This window comes from Centropristis striata, chromosome 13 (assembly GCF_030273125.1).
Source record: "Centropristis striata isolate RG_2023a ecotype Rhode Island chromosome 13, C.striata_1.0, whole genome shotgun sequence".
Lineage (NCBI taxonomy): Eukaryota > Metazoa > Chordata > Actinopteri > Perciformes > Serranidae > Centropristis > Centropristis striata.
The window spans coordinates 137,946-158,884 of record NC_081529.1 but is presented as its reverse complement, the minus strand read 5'-3'; positions in this window follow the sequence as shown (position 1 = coordinate 158,884).

Here is a 20,939-nt window from a genome sequence, read left to right as displayed (position 1 = left end):
GTCCTATTAAGGGTTAAAATGAATTACAGACCTTTGTGCCTCCCTCAAGATGAATTGTAACAACTTTTGGTGATGCAAAATTTTAATTGGGCCACTATTTTGTTTAATGATAGAACCTGTAAAAGCTGTATGTTGTGTTTTTAATGTGATTCTACTAATTCTAATGTGATTTCAACTGTTATCTGTCTGTGTTTCTGGTTTAAGCTGCAAAAAATAATGAATATTTTGCAGCTTGACAGCATTCAGCTTCCTGCAAAAATGCGTTTTAAGAACATTATCTGGTATTGGCTTCTCCAATTACTCCTGTATGTACACGCCATATACATACAAAAGCAAATAAACTACACATGTAATGTTATATAATAGTGTGCATGTAAAATGTAACATTTTATGGTGCTAATATTAATCCAATCCACTTTATTTATATAGCACATTTTTAGCAAACACAAGGTTTCCAAAGTGCTGCACAAACAATAAATACATAACACAATACAAAGAGATGAAGTAAACAATAGATCAGTAAGATGCAATAAGATAAAATAAATTAAAAATGGGATAAAAATAAATAAAATAAAATGTAAAATGTACTGCCAAAATGATATGATAAAAGAAAAATGGGATAGTTTTGCTAGGCAGATTTGTTGATTTGCCTGCTCACTTGCCTGCCTTGTTTTTAGTTAATTTATTTTCAGATTTTGTATTTTATTTATTTACTATTATTATTTTTTTTTTGCTTTTTTGTTTTTTTTATGACCTCCATCATGTCTGGTTTGTTTGATGTTCGTTTGTATGTTGTAAAAATGAAAAGATAATAAAAACTTTGAATTATAAAAAAAAAAATGTACTGCCCGCACAAAATAAAATATGCACGAATACAATAAAAACAAATGAAAAATAAGTAAAATAAAATGTAAAATGTACTGCCAAAATGATATGATAAAAGAAAAATGGGATAGTTTTGGTAGGCAGATTTGTTGATTTTGTTAATTTATTTTCAGATTTTGTATTTTATTTATTTACTATTATTATTGTTTTTTTGTTGGGTTTTTTTGTTTTTTTTATGACCTCCATCATGTCTGGTTTGTTTGATGTTCGTTTGTATGTTGTAAAAATGAAAAGATAATAAAAACGTTGAATTATAAAAAAAAAAAATGTACTGCCCGCACAAAATAAAATATGCACGAATACAAATAAAAACAAATGAAAAATAAATATTAATATCCCTGTGTGTCTGTTTCTCTCCAGCGTTCCTATGCTTCCACTGATGTCCCGCCCCCCGTGCTCCTCCCAGCCAATCGCTGCCCAGATCCTCAGATGGCTGTCTCTTGAAGGGGCCGCCGGCGAATGCTGAGCAGGCTGGCGAGGTCGAGGTCCGCCTCTTTGTCCTGTGATTGGCTGCTGGACGGGACCGAGGCCACATGGAGCCAATGTCCTACAAGCAGGATAGCAACTCATCAGAAGGAGACGAGAAAGGGTGAGACAGACAGAGAGTGTGTGTGTGTGTGTGTTCACCAAAACGTGATGGATCGTGCATGTGTGTGTGTGTGTGTGTGTGTGTTTGTGTCGATCTTTGATGTAAACATGAAAGGAAAGCAGAGATTAACGTTGGATTTGACAGAAGTGACGGATGAAAGAATAGCTGCAGGCGGACGAGCTTCATCAACACTAGTTCACATCACACAGCTGCATACAGAGCGGGTGAATTATGTACAAGTTTGGGCCGAGGTAGTGATGCATTTCTGTTAAAAAAAACACAAAATAAATGATTAATAACAGATGAATGGTTGTGTATAAATAGATAAAGACGGGGGAGGGGTAACAGTGTGTTTAGTGTATTTTTTTGAGAGGTAAAAGAGGAAGACTGAACACTCACGCTGCCATCTGGGCTCGCTTCGTTCTCCGGCACGTGCAGATAACACACACACACACACACACACACACACACACACACACACACACACACACACACACACGCTGCCCTGGATGCTTCATTAAATAAATTCACAGAGACTTGTTCTGCAGTTCGGAGCAGATGACGAAGTGAGCAAAAAACACTCAGCAAGTTAAATCCCACCTCACCCAGCCCTGATGTTACAGAGCACAGAACTCTTTAATTAGATAGAATAGAATAGAATAGAATAGAATAGAATAGAATAGAATAGAACTTTATTGTCATTGTACAAGGCAACAAAATTTTGTTTGGAGCAGTCCTCCTCCAGTTGCACAGTACAAAATATCAATATAGAAAAATACTTAAAACAAAAACACAACATTATCAACATTATCATAATATATAATAAGTGACAATGTTTTAACCCAAAAGAGAGCCACTTATGTCTTCTTTAAGGGGGAAAGGAGATATTTAGGGGGAGATAGAAGGGCAACAGTAGATGCCAAGTTGTGATTTTTTTAATAAATATTGTGTTTTGGTTAGGTGCTTTTCAAATTTGTTGTTTTTATACAGTTTATAAGGTCTTAGACTATTATGACAGGAGTATGTGATGGACATGTCAATGCTCATTATGTCTTGTTGTAGCAATCTTTGGGTTTATACTATTAGAGCGTTCATCCAGTAACCGGAAGGTTGGTGGTTCGATCCCCGACCATGGCAGCTACATGTCCAAGTATCCTGTTCATCCCGTTCATCGGTGTGTGAATGAATTCCCACTGGTGGCAGGTGGCACCGTTTAGGGTAGCCTCTGCCACCAGAATGAATGTGTGTGTGAACGGGTGAATGAGTCAGTCTGTAGTGTAAAGTGCTTTGGATAAAAGTGCTATATAAGTGCACCCCATTTAGATTATTTGCTATATTTAACTATTTTTGACCACTCGAGAATCTATCAAATAGTCAACAATCCTTCCAAAATACTAATAATAACAACGCATTAAGGCACCGAGGCCTTTAGCAACACCACAGAAAAATCCATGCTATGATTGCTATCAAAAACTTTTGACATCTTGGAGATTCTCTAAGAATTTGTTGGTTTTATCATGATGACAATGTATCTTTGTTTGGTTGTGTTATCATTACCATCCAATTAAAATTGTCCCTAACATGATAATTTGTCCAAGGTGAATGACAGGGCACAGCAAATGAGTCATTTTCTTTTTCTGTGTAAGATTTTTCCAAGGTACATCAAATTGGAAATGGTGTTAGTTTTGACTAAGGGCACATTTTATTAAGCTTAACATACAGTTTTGCACACACACACTGAAACAGCAAGCAGTGAATTTGTCCTCATTTATAAATACTCATCCTTTACACACCAGTGAACACACAACAGGAGCAGTGGGCAGCACATTTCTGTGCCCGGAGAGCAGTGGGAGGGTAGGTGCCTTGCTCAAGGGCACTTCAGTACTGGGATTCGAACCAGCAACCCTCAGGTTACAAGCCCATTCCTAACCTACAGACCGTCTGTGGGAAATTTGCTAACATGGAGGGGGCGGAGTTTACGGCATATACCGCAGGGAGCCACCAGGGGGCAATCCTCTCCGATCTAATTTAATTAACTGAATATTTCATAATAATATAAATTTCCATTATCAGCTGAGAATTTGTTTGTGCTTACTCATGCATCCCTAAATGTTCTCTGTGCTGAAGATGGTGTGAAAGCATGTCATGGAGAGTGACAAATGTTGCTCTGAGTGTCTTTTCCTGCTCAATTCTGCAATACCAGCTATTCTCAACCTTGGGGTCGGGACCCCAATTGGGGTCGTGAGATGATTTCTGGGGGTCGCCAAATCATTTTGGAAGTCAGCTCTGTCTCCACTGTGTTAAAGTGTTCATGTGGTTTAGTCTTTTTGGTCATTTTGTGTCTTTTTTGGTCATTTTGTGTTGTTTTTTTTGGAATTTTGTTTCCTTTTTTGGGTAATTTTGTGTCTTTTTTTTGTCATTTTGTGTCTTTTTTGGTCATTTTGTGTCTTTTTTTGGTCATTTTGTGTCTTTTTTTAATCATTTTGTGGTCAATTTGTGTCTTTTTTTGGATTTTTTTTTCCTTTTTTGGGCCATTTTGTGTCTTTTTTTGACCACTTTGTGTCTTTTTTTAGTCATTTTGTGTCTTTTTTTGGTAATTTTGGGTTTTTTTTGGTAATTTTGTGTCTTTTTTGGTCATTTTGTGTCTTTTTTGGTCATTTTGTTTCTTTTTTGGGTGATCTGAACTGTGTGTGTGAGATTGTGTTCAGTGAGCGGGGGTCGCGGACAACATGCATGTTAAATTGGGGGTCGCGACTCAAAAAGGTTGAGAACTACTGTGCAAGACAACAGAGGTTTAGTTGTTGTGCACACCTTAAAATCCTCACATTGAGTTTGGTGTTGAATTTTCATGTCATGAGCCTTCTCCTGGCTTATTATCCTGACTCCTTATTCATACGGGAACATGCTGCATGAGCATTCATGCTTTTGGCATAAGGAGAGGAGGTATTGATTTTGGTGACCCTACGACCTTTTGGTACAGCCGTTACCATGGTTACCACCCTGGAAGTGTACACAGTGTAAAAGTAGCATCTACATCAGGAGCTAATAAGGTTTCTGCAGAGAGGCCTTCTGCATATGTGTGCATCATCATGTCACGTTTGTGTGTGTCTGTACTGTGTGTGTGTGTGTGTGTGTGTGTGTGTGTGTGTGTGTGGGGTGTGTGTGTGTGTGTGTGTGTGTGGATTAGGGGAGTGGAGAGAGCTGGATTAGGAGCAGTGAGGGCAGATGGAGCCACAGAAAGCAGAGGACAGCTCAGGACGCCTCAATATGTGACATCAACAGGGGATTGTCGCTTTGTTTTTGTACGCATGTGTGTGTGTGTGTGTGTGTGTGTGCGTGTGTGTGTGTGTGTGTGTGTGTGTGTGTTTCTCACAGTGTCATTGAGCATACACGTGTTCTTGTGAGCACTGCCTCATGCCCTGACCCCTCCCCTCACTGATTTCTGAGTCACGGTGCATTCTGGATACACACACACACACACACACACACACACACACACACACATTCACACAGCGATGTTGCAAAACTTCACATAGCCTGGAGTAGGGATGCTAAAATAGAATTTGGTGCATGCATGTGTGTGTGTGTGTGTGTGTGTGATTATTTCAGGAGACAGTTGGCTTTCACCATTACAATTCAATTATCATCTAGCAGGACAGTGTGTGGGTGTATTTGACTGTTGAAGGGCTTTTAGGTGCTTTATTTATATCAGCCTTCAGTTTTGGGGGCATCAAAATAACACATTTATTTCATTCATCTGAAGAAATGTATTATTTTTGTCAGGATGGAGTCCACTTCAGTTGGTTTTCAACAGTTACCAAAGTGTGTTATTCAGTTTTCTGCTGGTTTCTCAATCAAAACAGTAACAAAAGACGGGGCGATGCCTTCACTGCAGTTAGTTTCTCCCCGTTAGGATTTATTCACTGTCCAGGAGGTTTTTACCAGGAGCTGAATAGAGTTGGCCTCCTCTCCAAAGAATTGTGACGCGCTGGTTAAAACTGATAAAGAAACTGAATACAGCAGTTTTTCTGATCAGTAGAAAGGCTGCTAGCTGAGCTGCTAGCTGAGCTGCTGCTAACTTTTGCTCAAGTTGTTCTTTAAAAACTTCAGGAGGACTTTATCTACATCTGAATGATCTCCTCAAATGGACCAGGTCATTAAAAAACTGTAAAAACAGAAACAATAAAGCAGTTTTACAATAAAAATATGGTGAAAGTGTCTCAGGCTGAGCTGAGTTTATTCATCTTCTTACTCTGATAACTTAAAACCCACACTGTAAAAAAGAAAGCCTTCTTCTAAAGCCTTCTTTCTTTTCCACACAAGTGCAAATCCCAATGTAAAACTGTCAAGTTGGTAAGTTTAAACCATTGATATGATACCAATTAAAGTTTATTTTGGAGATTCTGACTAGTGACATGATCAGCTACATGGAGATCATTTCACCAAAGACCCAAGTCCCAAGTTTCAAGTCCCAAGCTGTTATTTTCAGGGGATTTATAGTTGGAGCACTTCCAAAGCTTATATGCATGTATGTATGGATCTTATTCTGAACAACAAGATTGTGATCAAAGCTTCTATAGGGTTTGATATCCGTTAATGTATGCAAATAGTGACTGGAATATTAAACAGGAAGTTTAGAACAATAAAACAATGGGGGAAAAAACAAGAAATTGCTTTGAATGCAGCATGCAGCTTGTTGTTTTAAGCGTTTCTCATGCAATAAGAAACGTCCTACAGACCACAAAGAGCTGATTTCATCTCTGCCAAACAGTTATTCTCCGGGGCGCTTTTGCTGGAAATGAGCATCGATGGCGGCTATTGTTCTGTTCTCTAGTGCTAACAAACTGCTAAAGGCAGTCAGACTCATAATAAGGGTCCACTGGGGGTTATTATTATTATAGCCATGGAAACTTTGCATTTAATTCTTCTTTTTTTATACATAGAACTTAAAAATAAAAGTCACATTGGGCGCTATTTAAAACATCTATAGTGCACACTGCAAAAAAAGAAAAGTTGGGCGAACTCAAAATTTCAAGGCAACAAACTTCGATAAAATTTTAAGTTGGACAATTAAACTAAATATTTTAAGTTTTGTTTTTGAGTTTGCTCAACTCTGAATTCAGATTTTTGAATTTATAATTTTACATTGTAATAACTTTTAATCCTTACTTCTGCTAACTTCTGCAATGTGCTGAATTTGCACGATTGTAACCGTCAGTTAGCCGCTAGCATCAATCAATCAAACTTTATTTATATAGCGCTTTTCATACATATAAATGCAACTCAAAGTGCTTTAGCCGCTAGCATCAGTTAGCCGCTAGCATCAGTTAACCGCTAGCATCAATCAATCAATCAATCAATCAAACTTTATTTATATAGCGCTTTTCATACGTATAAATGCAACTCAAAGTGCTTTAGCCGCTAGCGTCAGTTAGCCGCTAGCATCGGTTAGCCGCTAGCATCGGTTAGCCGCTAGCATCGGTTAGCCGCTAGCATCAGTTAGCCGCTAGCTTTCGCTAATGACTAATTTCCCAACAAAGAAATGAGAGTTATCAGAACTATTGTCCCTTGTTGTGAACCCCAACTTAAAGATATAAGTAACAACAACTCACCAACTTGTTTTTGAGCAGACAACTGGCTTCCTTTGTTGTGCTAACTTACATTATTGCCCTAAATGTCAATCATTTATATTTCCAAGTTTTACCAACTTAAATCACTGTTTTAGGCAAAAAAATACAACTTGGCTTTTTTGCAGTGTGTTTCTACCACTGATAAATATCTGTATGTATGTTTTCTTCTGAAGTCAGGACGATACCAGGAAACTCATGGCTCTGTAGGTTAAATCCTCCTTCCCTCTCAAAGGGCCATTCTTCTCTTGTCCCCAGGTAACCTGCTGTAGTTGTACATTGAGTTTATGAGCTCGAGCAGCAAAAGCAGACACAAGCTGTAAATTCACAAGCCTCTTGGCCGTTTGACCTGTAAGACGGGCTAATAATGGAGCAGTGAGGGATTGTGATACCAAGGCGTGAATACATTTATGTTATGTGTTTCCTGATGTTTACCTCAGCATTATACAACACAAAATCTGTTTGTGTTAACTCATTTTCAAAGCAGATTTGTTTTGGAAATTGGTAACAGCTTTAGAAATCCTCAAGTATTTATTTTAATTCAGTAAGCTATTTAAAATGTGTCTGCCTTAATGTGCTGTAGCACTTTAAAGAGAAACCACTATATGGTAAATGTATATGCCCTTACAAACAAAGTCTATAATTATCTATAATAACATTTATTAATTATGTGATTCTTAATAATGTAGCTTTAACCCTTAATAGGACACTCATTGAAATACTTGCAAATTCTAAATTTCAACCCTAGAGAATATTATATTATTACAAACTGCCAGAATGTGTAAAAAAAAACAACATACGGACCGGGGGAGGGGGGTGATATTTAGAGATAAAAGTTTACGAGATTAAAGCGGCAAATCTATGAGAAAAAATGTGTAGATTTATGAGATTTAAAGTTGTGAATCTGGGAGAAAAAAGTTGTTTTTTCCCCACTTTTTCCTCGTAAATCTGCAACTTTTTTCGCACAGATTTGCCACTTTAAATCTCTTAAATCTGCAAGTTTTTTTCTTGTAGATTTGCCACTTTAATCTAGCAAATTTGCAACTTCTTTCTCTAAATATTACATGACTCTAACTACCACATATAGTTCTTTGCCTGATAAAGGGTTAACAGATCTTTTTTGGGCATTTTCTAGCTTTTATTAATAGAGAGACTGGAGAAAAACAAAAAACAAACAAAAAAACATACGGACCGGGGGAGGGGGTTGATATTTAGAGATAAAAGTTTAAGAGATTTAAAGTGGCAAATCTACGAGAAAAAATGTGCAGATTTAAGAGATTTAAAGTGGTGAATCTGGGAGAAAAAAGTCGCAGATTTAAGAGAAAAAAGTGGGAAGAAAGCAACTTTTTTCTCCCAGATTCACCACTTTAAATCTCATAAATCTGCACATTTTTCTCGTAGATTTGCCACTTTAAATCTCTCAAATCTGCAACTTTTTTTCTTGTAGATTTGCCACTTTAATCTAGTAAATTTGCAACTTTTTTCTCGAAATATATTACCTGAAGTTACCAAATATAGTTCTTGGCCTGATAAAGGGTTAAGCAGCGATGATGCAGGTCCAATAAGCTCAATTCTCTGTTCAGCTCCACACTCCAGTTTCTTTTCTCATTTTTTAAACTTTAGTCTCAACCAGCACTGACTCAAGTCACATGAGAAATTATTAGATTTTGCGCAGCTGATCATGTATGCCCCTACAGACACACAATAACACACTTCATCCAGTTTAACCCCTGGAATCATGTGACAGCAGTATGGAGAAGCATTGTCACGGTTGCAGGCAACAGTTCTCCTCAATTAAATTTAATGTCAGGAGGTCTTTTCATTTCAGAAAAACATTCATCACATAAGAGCTTGTGTACTCTTTAAACCAAATCAACTTAAAAAGAGCAATTATCATCAGTTTACTTGTTTACTTGTCTCCCCTTGTACTCTTTATCCTCCGTTTGAAACCATACACTGCAAAAAAAGAAAAGTTGGGTGAACTCAAAATTTCAAGGCAACAAACTTCGATAAAACTTTAAGTTGGACAATTAAACTAAATATTTTAAGTTTTTTTGTCAACTCAACTGTAAGTTGTACTAACTTACAATTTAACATTGTAATAACTTTTAATCCTTACTTCTGCTAACTTCTGCAATGTGCTGAATTGGCACGATTGTTACGCCGCTATGAAATGTCAGCTAATGTTGCCACCACAATGTTGAGTTAGCATTGATACACTAATGGCTACTCTTGTAGCTGTAACAAGCAGCGCCGCTAGCATCAGTTAGCCGCTAGCATCAGTTAGCCGCTAGCGTCAGTTAGCCGCTAGCGTCAGTTAGCCGCTTGCGTCAGTTAGCCGCTAGCATCAGTTAGCCGCTAGCTTTCGCTAATGACCGAATTCCACCGCTTTCCTGCATTTCCCAACAAAGAAATAAGAGTTATCAGAACTATTGTCCCTTGTTGTGAACCCCAACTTAAAGATATAAGTAACAACAACTCACCAACTTGTTTTTGAGCAGACAACTGGCTTCCTTTGTTGTGCTAACTTACATTATAAATGTCAATAATTTATATTTCCAAGTTTTACCAACTTAAATCACTGTTTTAGGCCAAAAAATACAAGTCGGCTTTTTTGCAGTGTATTTATGAGCAAGAACACAAAGTGCGTCCCCAAAGCTCGCCATCACAGCAACAGTTGTTGTCTTGATCTCCAGCGGCAGACGGAAAGAGATCCGTGGCGGCGCTGCCAGCCTCATAACCTCTCCCTGAACATCAGTAAGACCAAGCAGGTGGTGGAGGATTACAGGCGGGCATTCCTCCATTAACGGAGGCAGAAAGAGAAAGTTAGTGCTTTTCTCTTCCTCAGTGTGTCAACAACAGAGAACCTGTCATGGGATCTACTCCCAGGAACTGTGGTTAAGATGACACAGCTGTGAGTTTATCATCAATCAGCGCTCAGAACAACTAAGTCTGAGGATGTTCTACACCGTGGAGAACATCCCGGCCGCACGCCACTTTCTAGGACAGCACCACAGCCCAAAACCATCATCTGTCCAAGACATCCACTGTAGACATGTGACAGCATCATGTAAGCCCAGTCATTCATCTCCCAGCATGCAGAGCAGCCTGAAAATAATCACAGAAAACATGCCTTTTCTTTTTCTGACCCTGTTCATTGACGAGGGCAGGGGTCAGCCACCTTTACGAACAAAACAGCCATTGTTGGAAAAAAAAAAGAGAAAAAATCTCAGAATAGAGCCACAGTTGTTGTTGTTTTTTTAGCCTTACAATGAAGATGAAACGGCCTTAATTGAAATTTAAATTACCTTGCCTACCAACATTACTACAATACTGTCTGAGATGATCACAATTGGGGATTGAAATAGATTTTAAAGGACAAAGTAATCTCTTTCCTTGGTCAGTGTGACTGCTACATATAAGATAGCTACTGATGCTCAGTCAGTGTATGGCTGTATTTGTATTATTATTAGTGGACGGCCCGGGTTCGATTCCGACTCAGAGCCCTTTCCCGCATGTCTTCCCCTTCACTCTGTGCTATAAATTAAGCCCAAAAATGGCCCAAAAAATATCTTTTGAAAAAAAAGAAAGGTGCACAGAACCTGGCGTGAGCACAGTTTGATACATGTGGAGGTAAACTAACGTCGGTACTTTTTTCAGTTTTGGGAGGACGCCATCTTTCAGTATGAAAGCTACACACTCTTTGATACATGAGGCTCCAGGTCTTTACCACTATTTTACATCAACCCAGTTGGCAGAACACAATATATATACAAAGCAAAAAGGCAGTTACTACGCAGAGTGCAGAACTGATAAAAATGACTTTAAAGTTATCCTGTCATCCAGCCGTTTAGTTACTGTACAAACAACTACCATTTTTACCAAAACGACACACATTTGAGATAAGATGTTTTGTCACATACCAAAGGATGCCTTGAAAGTCATGAATGCAGTTACTGCCTTTTTGCTTTGTAGGGCAGAATAAATGTGGCTATTTTTTCGTTTCTGCAAACCACAGATGTGCTGAATCTCTACATTTCTGAACTACAAATATGTTGAATGTTTCCAATCGGCTGCAGCCCCACAAGAGCTTAACATGCTGAATAAACATGTGATGACAGCAACACGCTGAACATGTTGATGGCTGTTATAAACACACAACAATCACTGTTTTAATGTCCTCCAACAGGATGCAAACACTGGTCTAACTGTTCCACTTACCTTCCAGCCACCCCACAGTGGATCTATGTGGCTTTTAACATCACATCACTTCAACATAACAGATAAACATATCTTTGGTTTGCAGAGACACAAATAAAATACCAACATTTTTTTCTGGCTGTTGACAACAGAGACAGGGACATAACAAATCTGAGTCATCAAAGTGGCTTCACTGATCTCCCTGCTAACGCTGTGCTCTATCTGCAGAGCAATGATCCCTCCATGAATCTGGGGCATTATAAAAACAAATTAAAACATGTAACAGTTACTCAAGGGGCACTCCAACAGTTCAGTAGTGGACTACTGTGTGGTGGTCACTCAAAACTGAAGCTGCAGAGGTTGGGATATCCTGACCTGAAGCAAAGATTATCAGCAGATTATGCATTAGAAGCTGCCCCAGTGGTGAGAAATGGTACACACTTCATTTCTCCTGGAACTAGTGCAGATGAGTTTATATTTTCTATGCTAACATTAGACTTTAAACGCTAATCACTATCTATAGCCCCTTTCACACTGCCGTTTCAAGCTGTGATATTTACGCCTCAGTAATGTTTCGCCTGCAGAGGCGTGATGGGGATCATGTGATCCAGCTCTGTAATGTCTATGTTAGCAGAGCTTTGTGAGAGTGTGTTTGACATGGAGAAAGTTCTCAAACAAAGTAGATTTTCTCTGTGTCATTTCAGTGTCAGAATGTTCAGAAGACATGTGGCTTGTGAAAATGAGTCCAATGTTTACTTTGGTGACTCTGAATTGGTCATAAACTGTGCTCATGTTCACTTGTCACATGTCTTTGTTGTGCTGGCAGATAAAATAAAGATACTTGTTGTAGGATACAGTTGTCGTCCATTCCGTCTGCCAGCACTAGGCCCTTTCATAGTGCGTTCCCGCAAATGTCCGGCTATATTGCCGGGAAGATCTTTGCCCTCTTTTCGCCTTAGGGCGTTCATAGTGATCCAGCGAAGGTGTGATATTCATTTATAGAGCAGTCCGGCGTTGTGAAACAAGAGTGGTAGGAGACAATAGTGACTGCAGCAGTGCTGCGCAGTAGCACAGTGCTAATAGGCTAACAGTTAGCACCGTAGCACTGCAGCATGTATGTGCTGCAGCAGGATGTGTTCAGTTAGCAACCTCCTGATTCCGGTTTGTTTACAATAAGTGGTGGACGCTGTGCACAGTTAGTGATTCCGGTTTGTTTACAATAAGCGGCCGGACGCTGTGCACAGTTAGTGATTCCGGTTTGTTTACAATAAGCGGCGGACGCTGTGCACAGTTAGTGATTCCTGTTTGTTTACAATAAGCAGCGGACGCTGTGCACAGTTAGTGATTCCGGTTTGTTTACAATAAGCGGCGGACGCTGTGCACAGTTAGTGATTCCGGTTTGTTTACAATAAGCGGCGGACGCTGTGCACAGTTAGTGATTCCGGTTTGTTTACAATAAGCGGCGGACGCTGTGCACAGTTAGTGATTCCGGTTTGTTTACAATAAGCGGCGGACGCTGTGCACAGTTAGTGATTCCGGTTTGTTTACAATAAGCGGCGGACGCTGTGCACAGTTAGTGATTCCGGTTTGTTTACAATAAGCGGCGGACGCTGTGCACAGTTAGTGATTCCTGTTTGTTTACAATAAGCGGCGGACGCTGTGCACAGTTAGTGATTCCAGTTTGTTTACAATAAGCGGCGGACACTGTGCACAGTTAGTGATTCCGGTTTGTTTACAATAAGCGGCGGACGCTGTGCACAGTTAGTGATTCCGGTTTGTTTACAATAAGCGGCGGACGCTGTGCACAGTTAGTGATTCCGGTTTGTTTACAATAAGCGGCGGACGCTGTGCACAGTTAGTCATTCCAGTTTGTTTACAATAAGCGGCGGACGCTGTGCACAGTTAGTGATTCCAGTTTGTTTACAATAAGCGGCGGACGCAGTCCACAGTTAGTGATTCCGGTTTGTTTACAATAAGCGGCGGACGCTGTGCACAGTTAGTGATTCCAGTTTGTTTACAATAAGCGGCGGACGCCGCCATTGTTGTGCAGCTGTCGGACCAAGTGGGAGGTGTGTGTGTGTGTGTGTGTGTGTGTGTTAGACATCACTCGCAACATCAAATATTCCACCTTGCAGGAATGGCCGATTCATCATTCTTCCAACAGTCACACTGATTTTATGCTTCTGTGTCCGGCTCTAAAGACGTAAAACTAGTGGGATCACTTGATCCTGGCATCATCATCATCATCATCATCATCACCTGGCTTCGGCCCTTCTCATAGTGCAGACGAGGCGTTACATAGGCGTTAATGTCACATCGTGAAGCGGCTCTAAATAAGGCTTCTGATAGTGACATAACACCATCTGTTTACGTGTTTACGTGTGTGTATGAGTTAGTGAAATGTCCAGAGGTGATTCCGACAACAATGACTGTTTACAGCCACAGAGGCTATCAAACGTTTACTCATAACCACATGAAAGGTTGGATGACTGCATGACATCACAACCTGAGACTTTTTGGCAGGACACTAAACCACTGCTCCATCAGTCTCAATAAGAGCTTCCTTTCTAAATGTAAAAGCAGCAGCTTTCTTTCAAACAACAACAACCAACAACAACATTATTAATGCTGTTTCCTCCTCTTCAGTCAGCAAGGCTTCTGACAGCTGACGCTGGGGAATTTACCCTGAGGTGTTACTAAAACTGTTAGTCCTTTGTTGAGGCCTGACATAAGAGTGACATTGTCAAACAGAAATAAAGGAGGCAAGAAAGGAGACAAGGAAGGGAGAGAACATGAATCCAAAATTGAATATTCACCATTTACATAATTTGTTGTTGTTTTAAATAAGTGCACTGAGTGTCAAGAATTACGAATGACAGAAGTTGATTTTTGGCTTTGTGTACTTTTTATTTTGATTTTGTGTTCTGTAAGTATTGACCACTAGAACCCACAAGCTCTACATAAACCCTCCTGTCTGTGTTTCTATCCCTCTTCCCTCTTGTCTTCATAAATATTTCAAAGACAAGTATTGTCCTTGATGATTCAAGGAAATCTTTTTCGATGAGATGTTTCGTTTATTACAGTTTTATTGGCGTCTTTCTTTAGTCAGGTTATCTTAGTAACATTGACGATAGCAAATGCATTCAGAAAAACTATTCATCTCAAATGCAGAGAAACCAGGTCTTAATTTAAAACAAGCTCATGCAACAGATGGGCTTTCATCTTAAAATATACTGTATATTATTATTATTTTCATGAGGCATGGGCCTTCATATGCTCATATTGGACAGTTGGTCCGTCCACTGCTTTGTGCAGAGATTCACAAGAATCTTTTCAGAGTTTTGAGATATTTTTAACATGAACCAGATATTCATGATAAGATGAAGTCTACTGACCGCTGATTCCTTAACTTTTCCTGTAATGCCAACATAAAGCTCACATTTGTGGTTTCGGGCCAAAGCCTAAAACCTGAAACTGGCATGTTTAGTCACCTTATATTTTGAGCATTTAAGATACTGTGCAGTTAGACGAGGGTTGATGCGTTTCTGGCTTTCCCAGAAACTCTAGCGCCAATTTCAAGCACAATAACAACAATGGCGACGACATCATCTCTCTACTAATGTTGCTGATGACTACACAACTGGTGCAACAACCCTGAGGGTTGGTGGTTCGATCCCTGACCATCGCAGCCTACATGTCCAAGTATCCTTGAGCAACCCCAAATTGCTCCTGATGCTGCGTTTCATCGGTGTGTGAATGAATTCCCAATGGTGGCAGGTGGCACCGTTTAGGGCAGCCTCTGCCACCAGAATGAATGAAGTGTGTGTGAAAGCGTGAATGAGCGCAGTCTGTAGTGTAAAGAGCTTTGAGTGGTCGAAAAGCTCTATATAAGTGCAGGTCCAGGTCCATAAATTTCCTTTTTTTCTTGGTTTGGGTTTAACTCGTTCTTTGTCCTTTGAATTAACTCGTGAAATTCATGAATTGATACGTGCAGTTCAGACTGTTAGAGTCAAACATAAATATCACTAATGCAGCAAATATTCAAACTCTCTCTATTTTGGGGGCCCAACTTGCTGTGTGCTGTTTCTATCTTTATGTGTTAGATAGTTGTTGCCACCGACGGCAACCAAAGGCCAACAAATGGTTGTCAAAGGCAACCTGGCAACTGTTGCTGCCGATCCCTGTGAGCCATTAAAGTACAGGTAATTTAAAGTCCCTTCAGTATTCAGAGAGTCTCAGCCTTTCAACCAAACAGCCTCCTGATGGCCAGCCACGCCCCCAGCTATTATTGCTATACTTTTATCTGAGAATTTACAGAATTTGAGGGTGTTTAGCATGCTGTTCAGCTCACATGCCTGAACTGAACCCTGCTAGTGTTTATTTAAAAAAAAACACTGTCCGTGCTAGTTTATAATCTGTTGCCTTCACTAAAATGGATTATGATTTTACGTGGAGAAAAGAGAGATCATTGTACTTTCTAATTCAATTGATGACATATCAAGCATCTCTTTGTCCTCATAAGACTTCACTCAGCTGTACTGGGGAAACAGCATCAGCCGCTGTTATGTAATCAAGTTAGCATTAAAGCTTAAGTGAGTTTGGAAGTAGAGAGGCAATTTTTTTTTTGCTTTGTTTTCTCCTGGGGATAAAATGAAAAGGGCAAAGTAGAGAGAATAGAATTAAAGTGAGAAAGTGACAGGAGAAAGATTGTAAAAAAAAAAATAGTATGCCAGGTGACTGAGACAGAGATAGAAGAGGAGAGAACAAAATAAATGGAGAAAAGCTGCAACATGAAGTGATAGAGAGTGTACAAGGTGTATTATGATGACAGCTACTGTGTCACCAGGGGAGACAGACAGACAGACAGACAGACAGACAGACAGACAGACTTTTCTTCTTTTTTTGCTGGGACAGTTAGTTTGTATAAATTATATATTGATTGTATATATTGCTTTCATTTATTGTTATTAGTTTTTCTTTTCTTTTAAAATGAATAATAGAATTATAAAAATGTATTGTAAATATTGCTTTCCTTATCTTGTTATCTTTTTTTCTGACGCTTGCTTTGGCAATATATACATTGTTACGTCATGACAATAAAGCTAGTTAAATTGAATTGACAGACAGACAGACAGACAGACAGACAGACAGACAGACAGACAGACAGACAGAGAGAGAGAGACAGACAGACAGACAGACAGACAGACAGACAGAGAGTGAGACAGAGAGACAGACAGACAGACAGACAGAGAGAGAGACAGACAGACAGACAGACAGAGAGTAAGACAGACAGACAGACAGAGAGTGAGACAGAGAGACAGACAGACAGACAGAGAGTGAGACAGAGAGACAGACAGACAGACAGACAGAGAGTAAGACAGACAGACAGACAGAGAGTGAGACAGAGAGACAGACAGACAGACAGAGAGTGAGACAGAGAGACAGACAGACAGACAGACAGAGAGTAAGACAGACAGACAGACAGAGAGTGAGACAGACAGACAGACAGACAGACAGACAGACAGACAGAGAGAGAGACAGACAGACAGACAGACAGACAGACAGACAGACAGACAGACAGACAGACAGACAGAGAGAGAGTGAGACGGGTTGGAGGCTGGACCAGAGCTATAGAGGGGAGGGAGGGGTATAAAGGAAGAGCGGGGGAGGGTAATAAACAGCGTGAGCAGTTTGCTGCTCCAGCCTCAGAGATCAGCTGACAGCAGCAGCTCCTGGAGCTCCTCTGGATGGACTGAGCTCTCGGGTCACTGGGAGGCTGGTTCAGCGTGGCGCTAGCCGGGATTTAAGGACCTCCTCCTAGAGGTTTACAGATCAACACAAGCTGCCGCTAGCCACTCAGACTCACACTTCTGCTTTTGAAGAAGTGGAAGTATCGCAGCCAAACGGAGCGACAACAGTTTGTTTTCCACCGAGACACGTGTCCTGCTGCAGGGAGGCTGCTGGGACGCTGGAACAGCAGGAAATAGTTGCTGGGTTACATTCTCTCCTTCCAGTATTCCTGCAGATTGAGCAGCATGCATATCTTACAGCCATACTGCATCAACAGGTTGGTGTGTTGGAGTGAATATACAGTATTTCTGTGTTTGTGTGGAAGGGGGTGTGATCCTCTACTGCATGTTGACAACAGATAAAGTCAGAAACGTTTTTGTGTTCAGTTAAGAAATGCTCGCCTCTCTGTTGGTTTATATTGTTGTTCTTGCAACAGTTGACCTCAAATAATCTGTCTAGAATGCTCAAATATAATATGAAGTACAGAAAATGCATTATGATCATTTAGTAAGATTTCTGATAAAACCAACATGGTGATTTGTAAATGTGCCTGTTTCATTTTTATTATTTTATTCCTTATTTCATTTGCTTGTGAAAGTGATATTTAAGGGTTAAAGGTGCTCGACGCAGGTTATTAACCCGCTTATACCACGGTCACTAGCCAAAGGGAGACAAACAAGACTGTTTATTTATATTCATTTATATATTAATGAGTCTAAAGCAATAAAAGTCTAAAGTATTTTACAAGCCACAACTCTGGTAACAAAAAAACCTGAGTTTTTGTATAATTCCTGGAGTCAATAACACTGCATACGGCTGAGAAAACGTAAATATAATTTGACAGTATGTTAAATGTCATTGTCTGCAAATCAATAAATAGAGGATGAGGCACTGAAGGAATACACTCAGAGGCTTTTGTGGCCATTGAACCTGCAAATAAGGTAAAAAAAAAAACAAATTCTGTAATTCTCAAAACACCCACAAAGGGTGACTTGCACCGTTAACTGCACTGCCAAGCAAATTGCATCTTGGTGCTCCGGTTCTTTTTGCACATATTTAATAAGGCTATATGCACATCTTTATTTTGGGATTCAATGACAGGACGCTCCTCTCAGCTTCCCTATGAGTCTTTTTTGGAAATGCATGAGAAATTAATAAGGTATATGCATATCTGGCTGCGTCTGACTCTCGTGGTGTCCTCAGATGACGCTCACACATACGATCGCTGTGTGAAAACGGACTGACTGAATGAGATCGGCTGGTCTGACTCTGGAGATTAAAATAATCAAATGTTGACCTGCTGTTGTGGCTTGTGCATAAATACGCACTCAACTCTGTTATCTCTAAGACACACTGTGACTGTGTCTTTGCAGTTAAATGAGCTGAATCCGCTTTATCAAAACAAAAACCAATACAAAGTCAGCCTATGTATGTGTCAGACTACTACTACTACTACTACTACTACTACTATTACTGGGGAACCAATTTTGACATTTCTAAAAGGTAATACACATTAGCCTAAAAGTTGCACTACTTAGTCATTTTTATGCATTATTATTTGATCAATTGACTGTATAAAATGAATATTGTGAGGTTTGTATGGTAATGGTGGCGTCCTTTTTTTTACCCTCAATGAAAAACAAAAATACAAGAACAAAGAACAAAGAACAATAGTTTACAGAATGGATCTAACAGTCAACAGTCTGATTGAAAAGAAGCACTGTAAGCTAACTAACTAGCTCACTAGCTAACTGGAAGCATTGAAAAAATCAACCAGAACACGTGAAGCTAATGATAGCTTATTTAGCTAGCTGATAGACTCTCCTTGCTCCAGTCATTTCCAACAGTTGCTGGCTAGAAATGAGAGGACTGCTTGTACGCTAGCTGCCCACAACAAGACAGCAGGAAGACAACATAAGCAGCCAGCTGTTAAACATAGTGGAACATTTAGTGGCTAAAGTCAGATATTTCCTTGAGCAGTTGTTGGAAAAGGGGAGAGAATACAAGGTTTAAATATGTGTAGTGGACATAAACGAGGACAATGTTTCTTTTTCTTCTGACATGTTTGCCATAGAACGTAGTGGTGTCAACAATAATCGATTCGGCGATGCATCGCAATGCGGGGCGTGCACGATTCAGCATCGATGCGGCAAAGTGCCATAATCGATCATGTTTATGTTCTGGCCTCCAGTGGAAAGTTGTGGGGGCAATTGCTCTGTCGCTAGTTTGGAGTTTAACACGGTTTTTAACTACAACTCCAGTTTAAAATTTATGTTTTCTTGTTTCAGGTTTTAAAATGCCATATCCAATACCCTGTACCATTTTTTTTTTAAATTTAATTTAATTTAATGACATTTATGTCAAAGATACAGGAGAGTGATGATACACACATAGCAGCCAATGAAATCTGTTGTTATTAGGCCTATCTGACTGCTTGTATTGCCTCATGACTGACGAAAAATGTTCCTTGTTGTGTGCAGTAGAATCGTGATGCATCGTAGAATCGAATTGAATCGAATCGTTACCTGGTGAATCGTAATCGAGTCAAATTGTGAGGGCAGTGCCAATGCACACCCCTAAAAGAACGCTATGAGGTGATGATGTCACATGTGTTTCCAGCTGCTGCCCCCTAGTGGCCAAATATGAATTGATGCCGTTTTTAATTGAGCAGAGCTTGTTTTCTCTCAGCCGTTAAAGATGCCTGCTTGTTTTCAATGTAGATTGTATTATTATACACTGTAAAAAAAATGTTGTTTTTACGGTAAAAAAACGGCAGCTGCGGTTGCCAGAACTTTACCGTAATAAATACGGTGCAACTTTTTGTAATATTGCGGTAAAATGATATTAGCGCTGTTGATTTCCCATTTAAGATTGCCATTTTATTCCATATTCTACCGTAAAAAATAAAACGTTTTTCCATCAAAAGAAACGCTGTTCTGCCATATAATTGATAAGAAAATACTTTATAAATGATGCATAAATTAAGGATTTTACCATTAAATATTACATTATATTTCTGTTAGAGATATGGTGTTTAGTACATTTAACAGTGAGAAAAAGTACTTTAAAATATAAATGCAAAAATGATGGCTTGTAAATATGTAATGTATTTTTAAAAAAAAAATACAGTTTTGGGTGATATATATATTTACGGTGTTTCATTGTTACTGAAACTGAATTAACCCATTTATCATTTTACAGTCTTTTACTGTCATGGTTTAGCAGTTTTTCACCGTAAAATCTACAGACATTTTTTACAGTGTAGTGTTTATATGTCTGTATTGACTCATAGCTCACAGTCAAATAAATGTTTTAATTGGCATGTTTGCATGAATCGACTCTAGAACTTCAATGTTTACATGTCCAACACCGTCCAAAAAATTTACGTAATTACTTCCTCGTGCTGTGGAAACACTGTCAAAACTGTCACAACCTCCGTAAAATTCTGTTTATTGAATTAATAGAAACAGAAATGACAATATGGCGTTTCTGTTCCGGAAGCTGAGATCCCAGTGATCAGCCACCAGATTAGACAGTTTCCCACCATGTTACTGCCTGACCATGTGCACAGCAATAGAATTAATAAGTTTGCCCGACCGTGAAGAGCAGCAAGAACAGAGAGGGATGTCAGAGGATTTTTTTTTTTTTGGGTGGGCTGGGGGGGGTTGGGAGAGGAAAGTGGATTTGACAAGCAGAGAGAGGAACAGAGGGAGGGAGGGAGGGAGGGAGGAGAGGATGGTGGTGTTACCTAATACTTGTGATGGAGGGAAGAGGAGATGGAGGAGAAAACAAATGTCTGGGAGGAGAGAAGAAAAGTTGAGGGAGATGACAGTAAGAAATGGGGTTTA